The sequence below is a fragment of the Hypomesus nipponensis genome, chromosome 19, assembly GCF_054491055.1.
Source record: "Hypomesus nipponensis isolate SF chromosome 19, ASM5449105v1, whole genome shotgun sequence".
NCBI lineage: Eukaryota > Metazoa > Chordata > Actinopteri > Osmeriformes > Osmeridae > Hypomesus > Hypomesus nipponensis.
This window is the reverse complement of record NC_140379.1, coordinates 20,287,501-20,300,000: the sequence shown is the minus strand read 5'-3', so window position 1 is coordinate 20,300,000 and position 12,500 is coordinate 20,287,501. Positions and strand designations below refer to the sequence as shown.

Sequence of the window (12,500 nt, the reverse complement as noted above, 5' to 3'; positions counted from 1 at the left end):
ATACCAGGTGCTGTATGCTCTTTTGCTCATTCACTTAGAAACTGAAATCTTGCAATATACACAAGTAGTCCTTCATGAAAGGGGCTGGAAGCAGTTTTCATTTTGACACGAGAGAGAGAGAGAGAGAGACCACCTTGCATTGTCAATTGCCAAATCTGTATATGGATAAGTAGCCTATGGTTGTCAACTTATTTCGTACGGCCACACCAGCCTGGCAACGCCCGATCTCGTCTGATCTCGGAAGCTAAGCAGGGTCGGGCCTGGTTAGTACTTGGATGGGAGACCGCCTGGGAATACCAGGTGCTGTATGCTCTTTTGCTCATTCACTTAGAAACTGAAATGTTGCAATATGCACAAGTAGTCCTTCATGAAAGGGGCTGGAAGCAGTTTTCATTTTGACATGAGAGAGAGAGAGAGAGAGACCACCTTGCATTGTCAATTGCCAAATCTGTATATGGATAAGTAGCCTCTGGTTGTCAACTTATTTCGTACGACACGAGAGAGAGAGAGAGAGAGAGAGAGAGAGAGAGAGAGAGAGAGAGAGAGAGAGAGAGAGAGCACCTTGCATTGTCAAATGCCAAATCTGTATATGGATAAGTAGCCTATGGTTGTCAACTTATTTCGTACGGCCACACCAGCCTGGCAACGCCCGATCTCGTCTGATCTCGGAAGCTAAGCAGGGTCGGGCCTGGTTAGTACTTGGATGGGAGACCGCCTGGGAATACCAGGTGCTGTATGCTCTTTTGCTCATTCACTTAGAAACTGAAATGTTGCAATATGCACAAGTAGTCCTTCATGAAAGGGGCTGGAAGCAGTTTTCATTTTGACCTGAGAGAGAGAGAGAGAGAGACCACCTTGCATTGTCAATTGCCAAATCTGTATATGGATAAGTAGCCTATGGTTGTTAACTTATTTCGTAAGGCCATACCAGCCTGGCAACGCCCGATCTCGTCTGATCTCGGAAGCTAAGCAGGGTCGGGCCTGGTTAGTACTTGGACGGGAGACCGCCTGGGAATACCAGGTGCTGTATGCTCTTTTGCTCATTCACTTAGAAACTGAAATCTTGCAATATGCACAAGTAGTCCTTCATGAAAGGGGCTGGAAGCTGTTTTCATTTTGACACGAGAGAGAGAGAGAGAGAGACTACCTTGCATTGTCAATTGCTAAATCTGTATATGGATAAGTAGCCTATGGTTGTCAACTTATTTCGTACGGCCATACCAGCCTGGCAACGCCCGATCTCGTCTGATCTCGGAAGCTAAGCAGGGTCGGGCCTGTTTAGTACTTGGATCGGAGACCGCCTGGGAATACCAGGTGCTGTATGCCCTTTTGCTCATTCACTTAGAAACTGAAATGTTGCAATATGCACAAGTAGTCCTTCATGAAAGGGGCTGGAAGCAGTTTTTATTTTGACACGAGAGAGAGAGAGAGAGACCACCTTGCATTGTCAAATGCCAAATCTGTATATGGATAAGTAGCCTATGGTTGTCAACTTATTTCGTACGGCCAAACCAGCCTGGTAACGCCCGATCTCGTCTGATTTCGGAAGCTAAGCAGGGTCAGGCCTGGTTAGTACTTGGATGGGAGACCGCCTGGAAATACCAGGTGCTGTATGCTCTTTTGCTCATTCACTTAGAAACTGAAATCTTGCAATATACACAAGTAGTCCTTCATGAAAGGGGCTGGAAGCAGTTTTCATTTTGACACGAGAGAGAGAGAGAGAGAGAGAGACCACCTTGCATTGTCAATTGCCAAATCTGTATATGGATAAGTAGCCTATGGTTGTCAACTTATTTCGTACGACACGAGAGAGAGAGAGAGAGAGAGAGAGAGAGAGAGAGACCACCTTGCATTGTCAAATGCCAAATCTGTATATGGATAAGTAGCCTATGGTTGTCAACTTATTTCGTACGGCCACACCAGCCTGGCAACGCCCGATCTCGTCTGATCTCGGAAGCTAAGCAGGGTCGGGCCTGGTTAGTACTTGGATGGGAGACCGCCTGGGAATACCAGGTGCTGTATGCTCTTTTGCTCATTCACTTAGAAACTGAAATGTTGCAATATGCACAAGTAGTCCTTCATGAAAGGGGCTGGAAGCAGTTTTCATTTTGACATGAGAGAGAGAGAGAGAGAGAGAGACCACCTTGCATTGTCAATTGCCAAATCTGTATATGGATAAGTAGCCTCTGGTTGTCAACTTATTTCGTACGACACGAGAGAGAGAGAGAGAGAGAGAGAGAGAGAGACCACCTTGCATTGTCAAATGCCAAATCTGTATATGGATAAGTAGCCTATGGTTGTCAACTTATTTCGTACGGCCACACCAGCCTGGCAACGCCCGATCTCGTCTGATCTCGGAAGCTAAGCAGGGTCGGGCCTGGTTAGTACTTGGATGGGAGACCGCCTGGGAATACCAGGTGCTGTATGCTCTTTTGCTCATTCACTTAGAAACTGAAATGTTGCAATATGCACAAGTAGTCCTTCATGAAAGGGGCTGGAAGCAGTTTTCATTTTGACATGAGAGAGAGAGAGACCACCTTGCATTGTCAATTGCCAAATCTGTATATGGATAAGTAGCCTATGGTTGTTAACTTATTTCGTAAGGCCATACCAGCCTGGCAACGCCCGATCTCGTCTGATCTCGGAAGCTAAGCAGGGTCGGGCCTGGTTAGTACTTGGACGGGAGACCGCCTGGGAATACCAGGTGCTGTATGCTCTTTTGCTCATTCACTTAGAAACTGAAATGTTGCAATATGCACAAGTAGTCCTTCATGAAAGGGGCTGGAAGCAGTTTTCATTTTGACATGAGAGAGAGAGAGAGAGAGAGAGAAAGAGACCACCTTGCATTGTCAATTGCCAAATCTGTATATGGATAAGTAGCCTATGGTTGTCAACTTATTTCGTACGACACGAGAGAGAGAGAGAGAGAGAGAGAGAGAGAGAGAGAGAGAGAGAGAGAGAGAGACCACCTTGCATTGTCAAATGCCAAATCTGTATATGGATAAGTAGCCTATGGTTGTCAACTTATTTCGTACGGCCACACCAGCCTGGCAACGCCCGATCTCGTCTGATCTCGGAAGCTAAGCAGGGTCGGGCCTGGTTAGTACTTGGATGGGAGACCGCCTGGGAATACCAGGTGCTGTATGCTCTTTTGCTCATTCACTTAGAAACTGAAATGTTGCAATATGCACAAGTAGTCCTTCATGAAAGGGGCTGGAAGCAGTTTTCATTTTGACATGAGAGAGAGAGAGAGACCACCTTGCATTGTCAATTGCCAAATCTGTATATGGATAAGTAGCCTATGGTTGTTAACTTATTTCGTAAGGCCATACCAGCCTGGCAACGCCCGATCTCGTCTGATCTCGGAAGCTAAGCAGGGTCGGGCCTGGTTAGTACTTGGACGGGAGACCGCCTGGGAATACCAGGTGCTGTATGCTCTTTTGCTCATTCACTTAGAAACTGAAATGTTGCAATATGCACAAGTAGTCCTTCATGAAAGGGGCTGGAAGCAGTTTTCATTTTGACACGAGAGAGAGAGAGAGACCACCTTGCATTGTCAATTGCCAAATCTGTATATGGATAAGTAGCCTACGGTTGTCAACTTATTTCGTACGGCCATACCAGCCTGGCAACGCCTGATCTCGTCTGATCTCGGAAGCTAAGCAGGGTCGGGCCTGGTTAGTACTTGGATGGGAGACCGCCTGGGAATACCAGGTGCTGTATGCCCTTTTGCTCATTCACTTAGAAACTGAAATGTTGCAATATGCACAAGTAGTCCTTCATGAAAGGGGCTGGAAGCAGTTTTTATTTTGACACGAGAGAGAGAGAGAGACCACCTTGCATTGTCAAATGCCAAATCTGTATATGGAAAAGTAGCCTATGGTTGTCAACTTATTTCGTACAGCCAAACCAGCCTGGTAACGCCCGATCTTGTCTGATCTCGGAAGCTAAGCAGGGTCAGGCCTGGTTAGTACTTGGATGGGAGACTGCCTGGAAATACCAGGTGCTGTATGCTCTTTTGCTCATTCACTTAGAAACTGAAATCTTGCAATATACACAAGTAGTCCTTCATGAAAGGGGCTGGAAGCTGTTTTCATTATGACACGAGAGAGAGAGAGAGAGAGAGACCACCTTGCATTGTCAATTGCCAAATCTGTATATGGATAAGTAGCCTATGGTTGTCAACTTATTTCGTACGGCCATACCAGCCTGGCAACGCCCGATCTCGTCTGATCTCGGAAGCTAAGCAGGGTCGGGCCTGGTTAGTACTTGGACGGGAGACCGCCTGGGAATACCAGGTGCTGTATGCTCTTTTGCTCATTCACTTAGAAACTGAAATGTTGTAATATGCACAAGTAGTCCTTCATGAAAGGGGCTGGAAGCAGTTTTCATTTTGACACGAGAGAGAGAGAGAGAGAGAGAGAGACCACCTTGCATTGTCAATTGCCAAATCTGTATATGGATAAGTAGCCTATGGTTGTCAACTTATTTCGTACGACACAGAGAGAGAGAGAGAGAGAGAGAGAGAGAGAGAGAGAGAGAGAGAGAGAGAGAGAGAGAGAGAGAGAGAGAGAGAGAGAGAGAGAGAGAGAGAGAGAGAGAGAGAGAGACCACCTTGCATTGTCAAATGCCAAATCTGTATATGGATAAGTAGCCTATGGTTGTTAAATTATTTCGTACGACACGAGAGAGAGAGAGAGAGAGAGAGAGAGAGAGAGAGAGAGAGAGAGAGAGAGAGAGAGAGAGAGAGAGAGAGAGAGAGCACCTTGCATTGTCAAATGCCAAATCTGTATATGGATAAGTAGCCTATGGTTGTCAACTTATTTCGTACGGCCACACCAGCCTGGCAACGCCCGATCTCGTCTGATCTCGGAAGCTAAGCAGGGTCGGGCCTGGTTAGTACTTGGATGGGAGACCGCCTGGGAATACCAGGTGCTGTATGCTCTTTTGCTCATTCACTTAGAAACTGAAATGTTGCAATATGCACAAGTAGTCCTTCATGAAAGGGGCTGGAAGCAGTTTTCATTTTGACCTGAGAGAGAGAGAGAGAGAGACCACCTTGCATTGTCAATTGCCAAATCTGTATATGGATAAGTAGCCTATGGTTGTTAACTTATTTCGTAAGGCCATACCAGCCTGGCAACGCCCGATCTCGTCTGATCTCGGAAGCTAAGCAGGGTCGGGCCTGGTTAGTACTTGGACGGGAGACCGCCTGGGAATACCAGGTGCTGTATGCTCTTTTGCTCATTCACTTAGAAACTGAAATCTTGCAATATGCACAAGTAGTCCTTCATGAAAGGGGCTGGAAGCTGTTTTCATTTTGACACGAGAGAGAGAGAGAGAGAGAGACCACCTTGCATTGTCAATTGCTAAATCTGTATATGGATAAGTAGCCTTTGGTTGTCAACTTATTTCGTACGGCCATACCAGCCTGGCAACTCCCGATCTCGTCTGATCTCGGAAGCTATGCAGGGTCGGGCCTGGTTAGTACTTGGATGGGAGACCGCCTGGGAATACCAGGTGCTGTATGCTCTTTTGCTCATTCACTTAGAAACTGAAATCTTGCAATATGCACAAGTAGTCCTTCATGAAAGGGGCTGGAAGCTGTTTTCATTTTGACACGAGAGAGAGAGAGAGAGAGAGAGAGAGAGACTACCTTGCATTGTCAATTGCTAAATCTGTATATGGATAAGTAGCCTATGGTTGTCAACTTATTTCGTACGGCCATACCAGCCTGGCAACGCCCGATCTCGTCTGATCTCGGAAGCTAAGCAGGGTCGGGCCTGGTTAGTACTTGGATGGGAGACCGCCTGGGAATACCAGGTGCTGTATGCTCTTTTGCTCATTCACTTAGAAACTGAAATCTTGCAATATGCACAAGTAGTCCTTCATGAAAGGGGCTGGAAGCTGTTTTTATTTTGACACGAGAGAGAGAGAGAGACCACCTTGCATTGTCAATTGCTAAATCTGTATATGGATAAGTAGCCTATGGTTGTCAACTTATTTCGTACGGCCATACCAGCCTGGCAACGCCCGATCTCGTTTGATCTCGGAAGCTAAGCAGGGTCGGGCCTGGTTAGTACTTGGATGGGAGACCGCTTGGGAATACCAGGTGCTGTATGCTCTTTTGCTCATTCACTTAGAAACTGAAATCTTGCAATATGCACAAGTAGTCCTTCATGAAAGGGGCTGGAAGCTGTTTTCATTTTGACACGAGAGAGAGAGAGAGAGAGAGAGAGAGACCACCTTGCATTGTCAATTGCTAAATCTGTATATGGATAAGTAGCCTATGGTTGTCAACTTATTTCGTACGGCCATACCAGCCTGGCAACGCCCGATCTCGTCTGATCTCGGAAGCTACGCAGGGTCGGGCCTGGTTAGTACTTGGATGGGAGACCGCCTGGGAATACCAGGTGCTGTATGCTCTTTTGCTCATTCACTTAGAAACTGAAATCTTGCAATATGCACAAGTAGTCCTTCATGAAAGGGGCTGGAAGCTGTTTTCATTTTGACACGAGAGAGAGAGAGAGAGAGACTACCTTGCATTGTCAATTGCTAAATCTGTATATGGATAAGTAGCCTATGGTTGTCAACTTATTTCGTACGGCCAAACCAGCCTGGTAACGCCCGATCTCGTCTGATCTCGGAAGCTAAGCAGGGTCAGGCCTGGTTAGTACTTGGATGGGAGACCGCCTGGAAATACCAGGTGCTGTATGCTCTTTTGCTCATTCACTTAGAAACTGAAATCTTGCAATATACACAAGTAGTCCTTCATGAAAGGGGCTGGAAGCAGTTTTCATTTTGACACGAGAGAGAGAGAGAGAGAGACCACCTTGCATTGTCAATTGCCAAATCTGTATATGGATAAGTAGCCTATGGTTGTCAACTTATTTCGTACGGCCACACCAGCCTGGCAACGCCCGATCTCGTCTGATCTCGGAAGCTAAGCAGGGTCGGGCCTGGTTAGTACTTGGATGGGAGACCGCCTGGGAATACCAGGTGCTGTATGCTCTTTTGCTCATTCACTTAGAAACTGAAATGTTGCAATATGCACAAGTAGTCCTTCATGAAAGGGGCTGGAAGCAGTTTTCATTTTGACATGAGAGAGAGAGAGAGAGAGACCACCTTGCATTGTCAATTGCCAAATCTGTATATGGATAAGTAGCCTCTGGTTGTCAACTTATTTCGTACGACACGAGAGAGAGAGAGAGAGAGAGAGAGAGAGAGAGAGAGAGAGAGAGCACCTTGCATTGTCAAATGCCAAATCTGTATATGGATAAGTAGCCTATGGTTTTCAACTTATTTCGTACGGCCACACCAGCCTGGCAACGCCCGATCTCGTCTGATCTCGGAAGCTAAGCAGGGTCGGGCCTGGTTAGTACTTGGATGGGAGACCGCCTGGGAATACCAGGTGCTGTATGCTCTTTTGCTCATTCACTTAGAAACTGAAATGTTGCAATATGCACAAGTAGTCCTTCATGAAAGGGGCTGGAAGCAGTTTTCATTTTGACCTGAGAGAGAGAGAGAGAGAGACCACCTTGCATTGTCAATTGCCAAATCTGTATATGGATAAGTAGCCTATGGTTGTTAACTTATTTCGTAAGGCCATACCAGCCTGGCAACGCCCGATCTCGTCTGATCTCGGAAGCTAAGCAGGGTCGGGCCTGGTTAGTACTTGGACGGGAGACCGCCTGGGAATACCAGGTGCTGTATGCTCTTTTGCTCATTCACTTAGAAACTGAAATCTTGCAATATGCACAAGTAGTCCTTCATGAAAGGGGCTGGAAGCTGTTTTCATTTTGACACGAGAGAGAGAGAGAGAGAGACTACCTTGCATTGTCAATTGCTAAATCTGTATATGGATAAGTAGCCTATGGTTGTCAACTTATTTCGTACGGCCATACCAGCCTGGCAACGCCCGATCTCGTCTGATCTCGGAAGCTAAGCAGGGTCGGGCCTGTTTAGTACTTGGATCGGAGACCGCCTGGGAATACCAGGTGCTGTATGCCCTTTTGCTCATTCACTTAGAAACTGAAATGTTGCAATATGCACAAGTAGTCCTTCATGAAAGGGGCTGGAAGCAGTTTTTATTTTGACACGAGAGAGAGAGAGAGAGACCACCTTGCATTGTCAAATGCCAAATCTGTATATGGATAAGTAGCCTATGGTTGTCAACTTATTTCGTACGGCCAAACCAGCCTGGTAACGCCCGATCTCGTCTGATTTCGGAAGCTAAGCAGGGTCAGGCCTGGTTAGTACTTGGATGGGAGACCGCCTGGAAATACCAGGTGCTGTATGCTCTTTTGCTCATTCACTTAGAAACTGAAATCTTGCAATATACACAAGTAGTCCTTCATGAAAGGGGCTGGAAGCAGTTTTCATTTTGACACGAGAGAGAGAGAGAGAGAGAGAGACCACCTTGCATTGTCAATTGCCAAATCTGTATATGGATAAGTAGCCTATGGTTGTCAACTTATTTCGTACGACACGAGAGAGAGAGAGAGAGAGAGAGAGAGAGAGAGAGACCACCTTGCATTGTCAAATGCCAAATCTGTATATGGATAAGTAGCCTATGGTTGTCAACTTATTTCGTACGGCCACACCAGCCTGGCAACGCCCGATCTCGTCTGATCTCGGAAGCTAAGCAGGGTCGGGCCTGGTTAGTACTTGGATGGGAGACCGCCTGGGAATACCAGGTGCTGTATGCTCTTTTGCTCATTCACTTAGAAACTGAAATGTTGCAATATGCACAAGTAGTCCTTCATGAAAGGGGCTGGAAGCAGTTTTCATTTTGACATGAGAGAGAGAGAGAGAGAGAGAGACCACCTTGCATTGTCAATTGCCAAATCTGTATATGGATAAGTAGCCTCTGGTTGTCAACTTATTTCGTACGACACGAGAGAGAGAGAGAGAGAGAGAGAGAGAGAGACCACCTTGCATTGTCAAATGCCAAATCTGTATATGGATAAGTAGCCTATGGTTGTCAACTTATTTCGTACGGCCACACCAGCCTGGCAACGCCCGATCTCGTCTGATCTCGGAAGCTAAGCAGGGTCGGGCCTGGTTAGTACTTGGATGGGAGACCGCCTGGGAATACCAGGTGCTGTATGCTCTTTTGCTCATTCACTTAGAAACTGAAATGTTGCAATATGCACAAGTAGTCCTTCATGAAAGGGGCTGGAAGCAGTTTTCATTTTGACATGAGAGAGAGAGAGACCACCTTGCATTGTCAATTGCCAAATCTGTATATGGATAAGTAGCCTATGGTTGTTAACTTATTTCGTAAGGCCATACCAGCCTGGCAACGCCCGATCTCGTCTGATCTCGGAAGCTAAGCAGGGTCGGGCCTGGTTAGTACTTGGACGGGAGACCGCCTGGGAATACCAGGTGCTGTATGCTCTTTTGCTCATTCACTTAGAAACTGAAATGTTGCAATATGCACAAGTAGTCCTTCATGAAAGGGGCTGGAAGCAGTTTTCATTTTGACATGAGAGAGAGAGAGAGAGAGAGAGAAAGAGACCACCTTGCATTGTCAAATGCCAAATCTGTATATGGATAAGTAGCCTATGGTTGTCAACTTATTTCGTACGGCCACACCAGCCTGGCAACGCCCGATCTCGTCTGATCTCGGAAGCTAAGCAGGGTCGGGCCTGGTTAGTACTTGGATGGGAGACCGCCTGGGAATACCAGGTGCTGTATGCTCTTTTGCTCATTCACTTAGAAACTGAAATGTTGCAATATGCACAAGTAGTCCTTCATGAAAGGGGCTGGAAGCAGTTTTCATTTTGACATGAGAGAGAGAGAGAGACCACCTTGCATTGTCAATTGCCAAATCTGTATATGGATAAGTAGCCTATGGTTGTTAACTTATTTCGTAAGGCCATACCAGCCTGGCAACGCCCGATCTCGTCTGATCTCGGAAGCTAAGCAGGGTCGGGCCTGGTTAGTACTTGGACGGGAGACCGCCTGGGAATACCAGGTGCTGTATGCTCTTTTGCTCATTCACTTAGAAACTGAAATGTTGCAATATGCACAAGTAGTCCTTCATGAAAGGGGCTGGAAGCAGTTTTCATTTTGACACGAGAGAGAGAGAGAGACCACCTTGCATTGTCAATTGCCAAATCTGTATATGGATAAGTAGCCTACGGTTGTCAACTTATTTCGTACGGCCATACCAGCCTGGCAACGCCTGATCTCGTCTGATCTCGGAAGCTAAGCAGGGTCGGGCCTGGTTAGTACTTGGATGGGAGACCGCCTGGGAATACCAGGTGCTGTATGCCCTTTTGCTCATTCACTTAGAAACTGAAATGTTGCAATATGCACAAGTAGTCCTTCATGAAAGGGGCTGGAAGCAGTTTTTATTTTGACACGAGAGAGAGAGAGAGACCACCTTGCATTGTCAAATGCCAAATCTGTATATGGAAAAGTAGCCTATGGTTGTCAACTTATTTCGTACAGCCAAACCAGCCTGGTAACGCCCGATCTTGTCTGATCTCGGAAGCTAAGCAGGGTCAGGCCTGGTTAGTACTTGGATGGGAGACTGCCTGGAAATACCAGGTGCTGTATGCTCTTTTGCTCATTCACTTAGAAACTGAAATCTTGCAATATACACAAGTAGTCCTTCATGAAAGGGGCTGGAAGCTGTTTTCATTATGACACGAGAGAGAGAGAGAGAGAGAGACCACCTTGCATTGTCAATTGCCAAATCTGTATATGGATAAGTAGCCTATGGTTGTCAACTTATTTCGTACGGCCATACCAGCCTGGCAACGCCCGATCTCGTCTGATCTCGGAAGCTAAGCAGGGTCGGGCCTGGTTAGTACTTGGACGGGAGACCGCCTGGGAATACCAGGTGCTGTATGCTCTTTTGCTCATTCACTTAGAAACTGAAATGTTGTAATATGCACAAGTAGTCCTTCATGAAAGGGGCTGGAAGCAGTTTTCATTTTGACACGAGAGAGAGAGAGAGAGAGAGAGAGACCACCTTGCATTGTCAATTGCCAAATCTGTATATGGATAAGTAGCCTATGGTTGTCAACTTATTTCGTACGACACGAGAGAGAGAGAGAGAGAGAGAGAGAGAGAGAGAGAGAGAGAGAGAGAGAGAGAGAGAGAGAGAGAGAGAGAGAGAGAGAGAGAGACCACCTTGCATTGTCAAATGCCAAATCTGTATATGGATAAGTAGCCTATGGTTGTTAAATTATTTCGTACGACACGAGAGAGAGAGAGAGAGAGAGAGAGAGAGAGAGAGAGAGAGAGAGAGAGAGAGAGAGAGAGAGAGAGAGAGAGAGAGAGAGAGAGAGAGAGAGAGAGAGAGACCACCTTGCATTGTCAAATGCCAAATCTGTATATGGATAAGTAGCCTATGGTTGTCAACTTATTTCGTAAGGCCACACCAGCCTGGCAACGCCCGATCTCGTCTGATCTCGGAAGCTAAGCAGGGTCGGGCCTGGTTAGTACTTGGACGGGAGACCGCCTGGGAATACCAGGTGCTGTATGCTCTTTTGCTCATTCACTTAGAAACTGAAATGTTGCAATATGCACAAGTAGTCCTTCATGAAAGGGGCTGGAAGCAGTTTTCATTTTGACACGAGAGAGAGAGAGAGACCACCTTGCATTGTCAATTGCCAAATCTGTATATGGATAAGTAGCCTATGGTTGTCAACTTATTTCGTACGGCCATACCAGCCTGGCAACGCCCGATCTCGTCTGATCTCGGAAGCTAAGCAGGGTCGGGCCTGGTTAGTACTTGGATGGGAGACCGCCTTGGAATACCAGGTGCTGTATGCTCTTTTGCTCATTCACTTAGAAACTGAAATGTTGCAATATGCACAAGTAGTCCTTCATGAAAGGGGCTGGAAGCAGTTTTCATTTTGACATGAGAGAGAGAGAGAGACCACCTTGCATTGTCAATTGCCAAATCTGTATATGGATAAGTAGCCTATGGTTGTTAACTTATTTCGTACGGCCATACCAGCCTGGCAACGCCCGATCTCGTCTGATCTCGGAAGCTAAGCAGGGTCGGGCCTGGTTAGTACTTGGACGGGAGACCGCCTGGGAATACCAGGTGCTGTATGCTCTTTTGCTCATTCACTTAGAAACTGAAATGTTGCAATATGCACAAGTAGTCCTTCATGAAAGGGGCTGGAAGCAGTTTTCATTTTGACACGAGAGAGAGAGAGAGACCACCTTGCATTGTCAATTGCCAAATCTGTATATGGATAAGTAGCCTACGGTTGTCAACTTATTTCGTACGGCCATACCAGCCTGGCAACGCCTGATCTCGTCTGATCTCGGAAGCTAAGCAGGGTCAGGCCTGGTTAGTACTTGGATGGGAGACCGCCTGGGAATACCAGCTGCTGTATGCCCTTTTGCTCATTCACTTAGAAACTGAAATGTTGCAATATGCACAAGTAGTCCTTCATGAAAGGGGCTGGAAGCAGTTTTTATTTTGACACGAGAGAGAGAGAGAGACCACCTTGCATTGTCAAATGCCAAAT

The 12,500-nt window shown here is 46.6% G+C and overlaps 19 non-coding genes and 19 pseudogenes across 19 annotated transcripts; all 38 read left to right on the top strand.

Annotated features, from left to right (window-relative positions):
• The window catches only part of LOC146249619 (5S ribosomal RNA), a 119-nt pseudogene extending 100 nt beyond the window's left edge, over positions 1-19 (top strand).
• A 174-nt stretch (positions 20-193) lies between these two features.
• On the top strand, positions 194-312 carry LOC146249618 (5S ribosomal RNA). Its single transcript, XR_014733694.1, has one exon. It is a non-coding gene; the product is annotated as a 5S ribosomal RNA (ribosomal RNA).
• Positions 313-621: 309 nt separating this feature from the next.
• Positions 622-740, top strand: LOC146249617 (5S ribosomal RNA). Its single transcript, XR_014733693.1, has one exon. It is a non-coding gene; the product is annotated as a 5S ribosomal RNA (ribosomal RNA).
• A 174-nt stretch (positions 741-914) lies between these two features.
• On the top strand, positions 915-1,033 carry LOC146249616 (5S ribosomal RNA; annotated as a pseudogene).
• Positions 1,034-1,207: 174 nt separating this feature from the next.
• On the top strand, positions 1,208-1,326 carry LOC146249615 (5S ribosomal RNA; annotated as a pseudogene).
• Positions 1,327-1,498: 172 nt separating this feature from the next.
• LOC146249614 (5S ribosomal RNA) lies at positions 1,499-1,617 on the top strand (annotated as a pseudogene).
• A 289-nt stretch (positions 1,618-1,906) lies between these two features.
• Positions 1,907-2,025, top strand: LOC146249613 (5S ribosomal RNA). Its single transcript, XR_014733692.1, has one exon. It is a non-coding gene; the product is annotated as a 5S ribosomal RNA (ribosomal RNA).
• A 285-nt stretch (positions 2,026-2,310) lies between these two features.
• On the top strand, positions 2,311-2,429 carry LOC146249612 (5S ribosomal RNA). Its single transcript, XR_014733691.1, has one exon. It is a non-coding gene; the product is annotated as a 5S ribosomal RNA (ribosomal RNA).
• Positions 2,430-2,597: 168 nt separating this feature from the next.
• LOC146249611 (5S ribosomal RNA) lies at positions 2,598-2,716 on the top strand (annotated as a pseudogene).
• Positions 2,717-3,029: 313 nt separating this feature from the next.
• LOC146249610 (5S ribosomal RNA) lies at positions 3,030-3,148 on the top strand. The gene has a single exon (XR_014733690.1). It is a non-coding gene; the product is annotated as a 5S ribosomal RNA (ribosomal RNA).
• A 170-nt stretch (positions 3,149-3,318) lies between these two features.
• On the top strand, positions 3,319-3,437 carry LOC146249609 (5S ribosomal RNA; annotated as a pseudogene).
• A 170-nt stretch (positions 3,438-3,607) lies between these two features.
• LOC146249608 (5S ribosomal RNA) lies at positions 3,608-3,726 on the top strand. Its single transcript, XR_014733539.1, has one exon. It is a non-coding gene; the product is annotated as a 5S ribosomal RNA (ribosomal RNA).
• A 170-nt stretch (positions 3,727-3,896) lies between these two features.
• Positions 3,897-4,015, top strand: LOC146249607 (5S ribosomal RNA; annotated as a pseudogene).
• A 176-nt stretch (positions 4,016-4,191) lies between these two features.
• Positions 4,192-4,310, top strand: LOC146249606 (5S ribosomal RNA). The gene has a single exon (XR_014733634.1). It is a non-coding gene; the product is annotated as a 5S ribosomal RNA (ribosomal RNA).
• A 515-nt stretch (positions 4,311-4,825) lies between these two features.
• LOC146249605 (5S ribosomal RNA) lies at positions 4,826-4,944 on the top strand. The gene has a single exon (XR_014733689.1). It is a non-coding gene; the product is annotated as a 5S ribosomal RNA (ribosomal RNA).
• Positions 4,945-5,118: 174 nt separating this feature from the next.
• On the top strand, positions 5,119-5,237 carry LOC146249604 (5S ribosomal RNA; annotated as a pseudogene).
• A 176-nt stretch (positions 5,238-5,413) lies between these two features.
• LOC146249603 (5S ribosomal RNA) lies at positions 5,414-5,532 on the top strand (annotated as a pseudogene).
• A 184-nt stretch (positions 5,533-5,716) lies between these two features.
• On the top strand, positions 5,717-5,835 carry LOC146249602 (5S ribosomal RNA). The gene has a single exon (XR_014732742.1). It is a non-coding gene; the product is annotated as a 5S ribosomal RNA (ribosomal RNA).
• A 170-nt stretch (positions 5,836-6,005) lies between these two features.
• On the top strand, positions 6,006-6,124 carry LOC146249601 (5S ribosomal RNA). Its single transcript, XR_014733336.1, has one exon. It is a non-coding gene; the product is annotated as a 5S ribosomal RNA (ribosomal RNA).
• Positions 6,125-6,306: 182 nt separating this feature from the next.
• LOC146249600 (5S ribosomal RNA) lies at positions 6,307-6,425 on the top strand (annotated as a pseudogene).
• Positions 6,426-6,599: 174 nt separating this feature from the next.
• Positions 6,600-6,718, top strand: LOC146249599 (5S ribosomal RNA; annotated as a pseudogene).
• Positions 6,719-6,892: 174 nt separating this feature from the next.
• LOC146249598 (5S ribosomal RNA) lies at positions 6,893-7,011 on the top strand. Its single transcript, XR_014733688.1, has one exon. It is a non-coding gene; the product is annotated as a 5S ribosomal RNA (ribosomal RNA).
• Positions 7,012-7,304: 293 nt separating this feature from the next.
• LOC146249597 (5S ribosomal RNA) lies at positions 7,305-7,423 on the top strand. The gene has a single exon (XR_014733687.1). It is a non-coding gene; the product is annotated as a 5S ribosomal RNA (ribosomal RNA).
• Positions 7,424-7,597: 174 nt separating this feature from the next.
• LOC146249596 (5S ribosomal RNA) lies at positions 7,598-7,716 on the top strand (annotated as a pseudogene).
• A 174-nt stretch (positions 7,717-7,890) lies between these two features.
• On the top strand, positions 7,891-8,009 carry LOC146249595 (5S ribosomal RNA; annotated as a pseudogene).
• Positions 8,010-8,181: 172 nt separating this feature from the next.
• On the top strand, positions 8,182-8,300 carry LOC146249594 (5S ribosomal RNA; annotated as a pseudogene).
• A 289-nt stretch (positions 8,301-8,589) lies between these two features.
• Positions 8,590-8,708, top strand: LOC146249593 (5S ribosomal RNA). Its single transcript, XR_014733686.1, has one exon. It is a non-coding gene; the product is annotated as a 5S ribosomal RNA (ribosomal RNA).
• A 285-nt stretch (positions 8,709-8,993) lies between these two features.
• LOC146249592 (5S ribosomal RNA) lies at positions 8,994-9,112 on the top strand. Its single transcript, XR_014733685.1, has one exon. It is a non-coding gene; the product is annotated as a 5S ribosomal RNA (ribosomal RNA).
• A 168-nt stretch (positions 9,113-9,280) lies between these two features.
• On the top strand, positions 9,281-9,399 carry LOC146249591 (5S ribosomal RNA; annotated as a pseudogene).
• A 184-nt stretch (positions 9,400-9,583) lies between these two features.
• Positions 9,584-9,702, top strand: LOC146249590 (5S ribosomal RNA). The gene has a single exon (XR_014733683.1). It is a non-coding gene; the product is annotated as a 5S ribosomal RNA (ribosomal RNA).
• A 170-nt stretch (positions 9,703-9,872) lies between these two features.
• On the top strand, positions 9,873-9,991 carry LOC146249589 (5S ribosomal RNA; annotated as a pseudogene).
• A 170-nt stretch (positions 9,992-10,161) lies between these two features.
• On the top strand, positions 10,162-10,280 carry LOC146249588 (5S ribosomal RNA). Its single transcript, XR_014733538.1, has one exon. It is a non-coding gene; the product is annotated as a 5S ribosomal RNA (ribosomal RNA).
• Positions 10,281-10,450: 170 nt separating this feature from the next.
• LOC146249587 (5S ribosomal RNA) lies at positions 10,451-10,569 on the top strand (annotated as a pseudogene).
• Positions 10,570-10,745: 176 nt separating this feature from the next.
• On the top strand, positions 10,746-10,864 carry LOC146249586 (5S ribosomal RNA). The gene has a single exon (XR_014733633.1). It is a non-coding gene; the product is annotated as a 5S ribosomal RNA (ribosomal RNA).
• A 518-nt stretch (positions 10,865-11,382) lies between these two features.
• On the top strand, positions 11,383-11,501 carry LOC146249585 (5S ribosomal RNA; annotated as a pseudogene).
• Positions 11,502-11,671: 170 nt separating this feature from the next.
• Positions 11,672-11,790, top strand: LOC146249584 (5S ribosomal RNA). The gene has a single exon (XR_014733837.1). It is a non-coding gene; the product is annotated as a 5S ribosomal RNA (ribosomal RNA).
• A 170-nt stretch (positions 11,791-11,960) lies between these two features.
• LOC146249583 (5S ribosomal RNA) lies at positions 11,961-12,079 on the top strand. Its single transcript, XR_014733632.1, has one exon. It is a non-coding gene; the product is annotated as a 5S ribosomal RNA (ribosomal RNA).
• Positions 12,080-12,249: 170 nt separating this feature from the next.
• LOC146249582 (5S ribosomal RNA) lies at positions 12,250-12,368 on the top strand (annotated as a pseudogene).
• Positions 12,369-12,500: the final 132 nt, after the last annotated feature.